The 8,553-nt window shown below is 40.2% G+C and overlaps 1 pseudogene; it reads left to right on the top strand.

Moving 5' to 3' along the window:
* Positions 1-6,746: 6,746 nt before the first annotated feature.
* On the top strand, positions 6,747-7,416 carry LOC109694704 (programmed cell death protein 10 pseudogene; annotated as a pseudogene).
* Positions 7,417-8,553: the final 1,137 nt, after the last annotated feature.

The following is an 8,553-nucleotide window of genomic DNA, read 5'->3' as shown; positions in this document are numbered from 1 at the left end:
CCAATGAGATATGGGGGCAGTAAATCTAATGGGAAACTGGGGAGTAGGAAGCAAAACAGTATCCCTGCAAATAACCTAGGAATGATTCAGTCTGTCAGCTGCAGCCAGCCTTCTGGAAATTGCTGCCTGTGGACAACAGTGGAAAGAGGTCAGAGGAAGCTGGGTGGGCAGGGGAGGTCAGGCTCTGCAAATTAGTGGCTCCAAATAGCAGTTTTAATAGTGAAAGTGATGGCTGGCTGATATGGGTCTGGTCTTTGGCAAGCTAGTGATAGATAACCTGTCAATGCCAAGTTCACATAATAAAGTTATATTTACATATCTGTAAGATAGGAAAAGCATGATAATATTCTCTGATTTTTCCTTAAAATTATTTTCTCAGGCTGGGGTGTATAGCTCAGTGGCAGAGCCCTTGCTTAACACACACGATGCCCTGTGTTTGATCTCTACAAATTAGATGCCATGACTCTTGAAAGCACAGATCTCTCTAACTTTAAGCAATATTTGATGATTCAAGTTCAAGTTGAATTGTCTGGGTTCTTTCCCTAAGATGCTGATACCTTTCAAACATACCCTACTACCAGCATGCATGCAAGATTCTTATCTGCATCATGGAATACACTGATGCTCACTTCTAGTAATAATTACACATACATATATACAGCATAAGTATTTTTGCTATAGCTTATTCATTTGAATAAATTCTATCCTTTTTCTGAATCCTCAATTAGGCTGATTTCTAAAGATATGAGATTTTGAACATTCATATCTCTTATTTATACAAGCCCTAAAACATTCAGAAGTTAAACATATCTAGATATGTCTGAAATGCTGCCAATTTGAAATGGTTATGTTACATCAAATTATTTCCACTGCAGTAGTTCTTAGAGATCCACAAAATGTACAAGATAAATCTCTAAAAATCAAGAAAATTGAAAATACTATATTATTAGATTTCTTGCAATAAATGGATGCTTTCTTTACTTGGATAGAATGTTGAAAGAGTAAGTTTCTAGACCAAGTGCAACAAAGCAGATAATTTCTCCTGTGCATGAGTGAGCCATTCTGCAGACACAGCTAGCCTGTGTTGGATAAGGCACGAGCCATAGGTCATGCTACCTTTTGTCCTCAGACCCAATGGAAGGGAAAGGAAAGGATCCCCTGGCTGAAGGTAGAAATTAAAAGTTGTTTCTCAGTGCTTGGTTCTAGTGCTGTATTGTGATATGCTACCCTTCTGAACTAGAACAAATAACTTAATCCCTTTGAGCCTGTCAACTCCCCTGGAATTAGGGATAATCCCATCTCCTGTGGTTGTTTTGAGGACTAAGTGAAATAATGTCTGTGAAGAGTATATTCCTGGAGAGTGAAGTCCTGTAGAAACAGAGTGCCTCTAGAAGCTGAGGCCTTTCTTGTCCTATTAGATCAGCAACAAACAGCATGTTGCACAGTGGACCTCAGTGGAGCACAGCAACACAAGCTAGATAAGTGCTCTTTCCCTGGGGCTTCCAGGTCCTCACTCCAATAAGGACAGCTAAGCCTTGTCCTGGCATTTCACAAGAGAGTGTCTGGATTGCAAAGTCACATTGATGCTGATCAGACATGAGTGCAAACAAACCGCCACCCCTACAAAAGACAGAGCACTGAAGTTACACTTCCTGCAGCACTGACACCCATAGGTGTCTACCTCTGCACATAAGCTGTGTGTGTTTGTCCAATTACAGATAGTCTGATGATCAAAGATAAATGTCTCTGTTTTTGGCAATACTGGGGTTTGAGCTCAGGGCTTCACACTTGCTAGGCAGGTACTCTACCACTTGAGCCACTCCACCAGCCCTGTTTTGTTTTGGGTATTTTCAAGATAGGGTCTCTTGAAATATTTCCTGGGCTGGCTTTGAACTGTGATCCTCCTGATCTCTGCCTCCTGAGTAGTTAGGATTACAGGTGTGAGCCACTGGCACCCAGCAGCAAGTCTCTTGATATTTGTTTAGGGATCCCAAGGCCCCCACAAATAAGGGAGGCCAGGATTGCCTTAATAAGTCATTTCCTCAGATAGGAGGTTTGGTTGTGACTAAGAGACCAAATAGCAGTGAGTTAAGAGTCAGTTAATTTCTCCCCTACGTGGAAGTCTGAAGGTAGGGAACACAGGGCTGGAATATTGCTCAAGTTGTCTGGGACCCAGACTGCCTTAACTTTCCATGCTACTCTCTCTAAACTATGGCCCCGTCTGGTCCTACAGAGCATTCCAGCTATCACATCCACTTTCTAAGTAGCAGGAAGAGGGATATACTCCTTTGGTGGGCAGAATTATGGTCCCTAAAACACTGAAAAACATCTGCCTCACAATCCCTCAAATATATGAATATGTTCCCTTACAGAGCAAAAGGCATTTTACAGATGTAATTAGGTTAGAGACCATTTTGGATTACCTCCATGGGCCCACTCTAATCACATGAGCTCTGAAAAGAACAGAACATTTTCTAGCTAGAATCCACAAGATGATGCAGAAAGAAGCCAGAGAGAGTCCAAGTGTGAGGAGGTCTTGGTAAGCTATTCCAGGTTCTGAAAAGAAGAAATCCACATGCAAGAGAGGAGAAAGGCCATCAAAAGCTGGTCGAGTAGCTCAGGTGGTAGAGTGCCCGCCTAGCAAGCTCAAGGACCTGAATTCAAACCCAAGTACTACAAAAAAAAAGATAAGGGCTGCCCCAAGTGACAGTCAGCAAGGAGACTGGACATCAGTCCTCCAACCTTAATGACTTGGATTCTGCCAAGGAAACTGGAAACAGATTCTTCCCAGAACCTCCCAGTAAAAGTTCAGCAACTTGATTTCAGCCTTGTGGGCAGTTTTGTTTTTTTTTTTTTTTCAGACAAGATCTCCACAGGCAGCCCAGGCCGGCCTCTAACTCATAACCCTCCTGCCTCAGCCACCCAAGTGCTGTAATTATAGACTCAATTGCAAGCTTCTTCTGACCTACAGAAACTGTGAGATAAACTTGCATTGTTTTGGCCAGTGATTACAGTGACTATACAAATACAGTCTCCTTTACTTAAATGATACTCAAGGAAGCTACAGACATGACCTTGCTTACACTTCATGAACAGAACTTAGCAATGTGTACTCTTCACTGGATAATTATTTGTGTAGTTAAAAATGATAGGAGGTACAGCATTAAAGGAGGAAGAGGCAAATGAGTACTGGTGACAACTAGCAATCTCCACTCCTGTTACCAAAGATCCTTATAAAAAAAAATTGTGGGGCTAACAGAGTGGTTCAAGTGGTAGAGCGTCAAGTACAAGTCCCTGAGTTCAAACCCCAGTACTAAAAAAAGAAAAAAATTATAATAATTTGGTGTTTTATGAAAACCCACAGATAAAAATAATACTTGTTACTATACAATAACCCATATAGTGAGCCCATGTCCTGGAATTTAATGCTAGAAGGAAGTTTATTCAAACAAACTTGCATAATCAAACTTGCTTTCATCAAACAATGAGCACTATACAGCCACTGTTTGCCTTGGCTATCAGAAAGCTGAGAACTAAAATTAGTATCTCATCCTGGCATAGATACAGAGGCAGGCTGAGATTTTCAATCCAAAAAATCGGCTTCCAATTCTGCACTTACTATCCATTACCCTTCTGAACAGTGGGCAAATGACTGTCTTTGAGCAGTTTTCTCACTAGTCATTTGGAGGGAAAATACCCACCTCACAGAACTGTTGTGAGAGTTAAATAAAATGATGTCAAATGACTTTTTGAGATGCAAGTGTTCTAATGCTGCATATAATTTTATAACATTGGATCTCCCTTTCTTCTGGTTTGCTGTTTCTCAAACAATAGACTGTAACCACTTAGTAGTTAATGAAGTCAATTTAGTGGCTTGTTACCTGATCTTTTTAAATTAAATAAGATAGAAACTAAAGATGCAGCTCAGTGGTAGAAATCACGCCTACCATGATGAAGGCCTTGGGTTCAATCCCCAGCACCACAAAAAGTAATTAAAATTAAGAATAATGAAATTAAATAGAATGGAAAATAACAGAGTGCATTAGGGATTGCTTTATGAAACGTTTTTAGTTGTATATATGTATATGCCAAATCATAAAGCAAAATATATTTTTACTTGGCTGCCATACAAATTTGGAAAACTCAGCTCTGAATGGTATATAATCTTAATCTATTTAAAGCTTTTTGCGTATGTGTGTGTGGTGCTGAGAACCAAACACAGGGACTTGTGCATGCTAGGCAATCCCTCCATGTGGAGCTACCACTGAGCTATGTCCCCTGCCCTAAGGCCTTTTTATTTTACATACCCTATTCAGTAAGGACCTTCATTGAAAACCAACTCATATCCTCCTGGGAAAGAGAAAACTAGACTAAATGTCAGGGGGTACTAAGGGAGGAAGGGAGGAAGCCCCTCCTCAGAGTTCAGAGCCCTGTCTCCAAGCCCTAAGTTTTCTTATTATAACCTCAGCATTGTGTTGCCCACAATGCTGGTGGCTGCCCTTGGCAGGACTACCTCCATGACACTTTAGTGCTCCCTTTTACTTCTATGGTTTTCAAATACAGTTGTCTCCCTGTCTCCATAAGGGATATGTTCCAAGTCCCTCATGGATGGCTGAATCTGCAGATGGCACCCAACTCTATATATACACTGTTTTCTCCCATTCAAACATAATATCTACAATAAATTGAATTTATAAATTGGGCACAGCAAGAAATTAATGACCGGTAATAAAGTAGAATAATTATAACCAGGTACTGTAATAAATTTAACAGGATTACTGTTGTCCAGGCTGGCCCAGAACTTCTGGGCTCAAAAGACTCTCACCCTCCCTAGTGGCTGAGAATACTGCACTGAGCCTGATGTAGCATGGATATGCTGGACAAGGGATGGTTCACATCTGGGATAGACTGAAGCAGATGCTGTCACATTTCATCATACTACTGAGAATACCAGCAATTTAAAACTTACTATTTCTAGAATTTTCCACTTAGTATTTTCAGACCACAGTTGACTGTAACTGAAACCCTAGAACTCCAAACTGTAGGTAAGGGGAGATTTCTGTATCTGATTCTTCTCCCTGTTAAGTTATCTTGTGCTGTTTCTGTCTGCTAATTAGACCCTAGCCCTGGGAGCAATATAAAGTAGTTTGAAGATAAGGATGGACCATTAAGGGGGAAATGACAGGATTAATATTTTTGTTTCAGCCTTCTTGGCTCCTTGGAGAACCAGCCAAGATACTCAGTTTACCTATGTAAAAATGCCTAACTACTTAGTTTTTCTATTAAGGACTGGGCTTAAAAGTTGAATTATTATTAAAATTATTAAAATTGGGGGTGCTGGCAGAGTGGCTCAGGAAGTAAGAAAGCCTGTCTAGCAAGTGTAAGGCTCTGAGTTCAAACCCCAGTGCTGCCAAAAAAAAAAAAAAAGAGAGAGATTTTTATGGACTGAAGGTATGGCTCAAGTAGTAGAGCACCTGCTTTCCAAGCACAAAGCTCTGATTCAAATCCCAGTCCCACCACAAAGCAAACAAATAAAATATTATGTTACACAAAGTTCACCTTTTGTTTTATATCAATAGATTTGGGACAGCACTATTTCTTATGTTGTAGTGTGTGTGTGTGTGTGTGTGTGTGTGTGTGTGTGTGATGTATGCTAGGCAAGCACTCCTACTGAACTACATCTCCAGCCTGTAATTGCTCTGTAATTGTATGCACATCCATACATTTGTATATACATATGTAGTGTATTATATATATGAAATATTTTATAACAAAAAATAGAGCTAAAACCAGCTCTATTTTTAAGATAAAACATTTAAGATAAACGTTCTCACATATTCAAATTTTTTAAATCACATCACAAATCTCAAAATAATGAAATCTTCATTCTTCCTCCCAGAATCCTCTTAAATCTGTTTCCAGGCCCTGCCATTGTTTCCCTACACTCTCAATTCTCACCAGGTCTGTTGCCATAGCCTAACTGGTTTCTCACTCAAGCACCATCTTCCCAAGTCCACCCACACCTCATGTAGGCCACAAGGAGCTTTCTAAAATTCAGGTGTGGGCTGAGGGTGTGGCTCAAGTGATAGAGTGCCTGCCTACTAAACTCAGGGCCCTGAGTTCAAACCCCATGCCACCAAAATTGATTGGCTAATTAAAATAAAATACAGCTGTGATCATGTTTCTCCATCCTCCAAAACTATTCCATAACTTCCTGAAAGTTGAAGTCCAAATCTCTCAGTCTTGACTATCAGGCCCATTCATTCTCTGAGTCCATGGGCACAGTGATCCACCTTTAATTAAACTCCAGCCCCAGGCACCATCTCACTGCAACTATGAGAGCAGCAGAAGAGCTGCCTCACTGAGCCCAGGCAACCCACGAAACTGTGAGAGATAATGATCCCTGAATGTTGAAGGTGGTTGGTTACCTGGTAATAGGTAACTGAGATGTCCTGTCACCATTTTTTGCCCTTACACTTCATTCCATAGCACACTTTCCATTCCTGCTTCTATTTAGTTCTACTCAAGTTGCATTATCTTCCTACCTTAAGAGATAGGGTCTGGTGTCACCACAGTGAACTGATCCATGAGTTGAAAAGGGCTCGCAGGTAGGAAGAAAAGTCAGCCTCAGTTACAGGTCAGTGTATGTTTTGTGTCCCACTCTTTAACACACACAAAAAAAGAGAAGAGATAAGTAGTAAATGAAGATGCTTCAGCATTTTACACTGACTCGAGTTGGCTTTTGAATGAGAATGACAATAGAGATGAAGAATGAGCTGCAGGCATAGCTCAAGTGAGTGGTAGAACACCTGCTTGGCAAGCATGAGGACCTGAGTCCAAACCCCAGTACTGCCCCCCCAAAGAAAAAACATTGAATCTGAGACGACTTCATGGTTTCTGTGCCCTTGTATGCAGCCATGTGCCATGGTTTTAATGAGCTAGAATGAGTAAATCTGTCTGCAGCTCAGACACTGAGAGCCACTTTCGTTAAAACTGACAAAATCCAGGTCTCACACAAGACCTGGAAAACTTTAGAGCAAAAGAGTTAACATCATGGAGTCCCATCTTTTTATGGCAGCTGATGACACAGACTGAATAACCAGAGCCAGAATTCCAGGACTTGAATGAAAAGGCAGGAGCACTTAAATAATTTCTCAGTAAGATCTCAGATGAGATCAATGACAGAGTGGGGCTTTAGCTATTGACACAGTGAATAATGTCTTTGACAAATATCAGTACCAGAACCACAGGGCACTTAAACACCAAAAGAAAGAATTTGTACGGCACTCCAAAAGTTTCAGTGATACTCTAAGAACATATTTTAAAGATGGCAAGACAATAAACGTCTTCATAAGTACCAATCGACTAATTTCATCAAATCAACCTGACACGTCTGATCTTCAAACTGTGGCCTGAAAGTTGTTTATGTTAGGAGATGTACTTCTCAGTCACATTATTAAACTGACTTTATCTGAAATAAACTGCCTTTATCTGTATAAACTATCAGTCCTTCCTGAGGGATCTAATACACTATGTTAAATGGGATTGTTGCTATCTTGCACCACATTTTTGTAAAATGTAGCTTAATCATAATCTCGCACTGTACATTTTGCATCACTTTTTCTATTACCATTCTTTTAAGAATTATAAACCAAAAGAGTTGCACCTTAATGTGTCATTATATAACATTTATTTAAAAGACTCCTAAATATTGGTGTTTGTTTCTGACATTTTAACTTGAAAGTGATATGCTGCAAGATAATGTATTTAACAACTTTTGGTGGCAAATATTCAATAAACAATAAAAGGAAATAGGGTTGGGTTGTTTGGTTTGAATTTTTGGTGCTGGGGACTGAGCCCAGGACCTTGCACACATGATAAACGTGTGTTCTAACACTGAGCTACACCCCCAGCTCAAGACATAGTAAGCTTCTAAGGGTTGTGATTATATTCTATTTATTTCTTTTACCAGAAAAAGTTCAGTATAGAAAATAGTAACCACTCAAGGCATTTCAAGCAAAAGTTGATGACGTGATTATTAAAAGGCAGGCTGACTTCAAGGACATATATGTCACCATGGTTTTAACAAGGTCTAACAACTGCTAATGATACCGCAGCCCTACCCTGCATTCAGGAAGATACTGATCAGTGGAAAGTGGATATGACTGTGGAATTACATATGGTGGAATCAATCAGCCACAACTGTGACAAGAACAGTGACCTTCGTCTTCTTCTGACTTCTAGATTTTGCATGGCTACATGTCATTGGCAGAACCCTCATTGTACCTAGAAGTCTTGCTGCTAAAATTTCTAAATAGGAAAGTGCAGTCTTTCTGCTAATGCTGTACAAGAGAGAATATAGATGGAGTTAGAAATGGATGATGAGGGCCAATCAACAGGTGCATTTCCATATCCTGAGTCCCTAATGCAAGGTCCTAACTAGCATAAGACCTTCACCATAGGCTTGCCAAATGGATGTACAAAAAATGAGTTATCATCATGGGTCCTGCCTGTACTAGATGCTGGAGGCAAAGGTGGACAGATGGTAAAAAT

This window comes from Castor canadensis, chromosome 10 (assembly GCF_047511655.1).
Source record: "Castor canadensis chromosome 10, mCasCan1.hap1v2, whole genome shotgun sequence".
Taxonomy (NCBI): Eukaryota; Metazoa; Chordata; class Mammalia; order Rodentia; family Castoridae; genus Castor; species Castor canadensis.
Note: the sequence above shows the minus strand (reverse complement) of the source record. Positions and strands in the feature narration are given on the sequence as shown.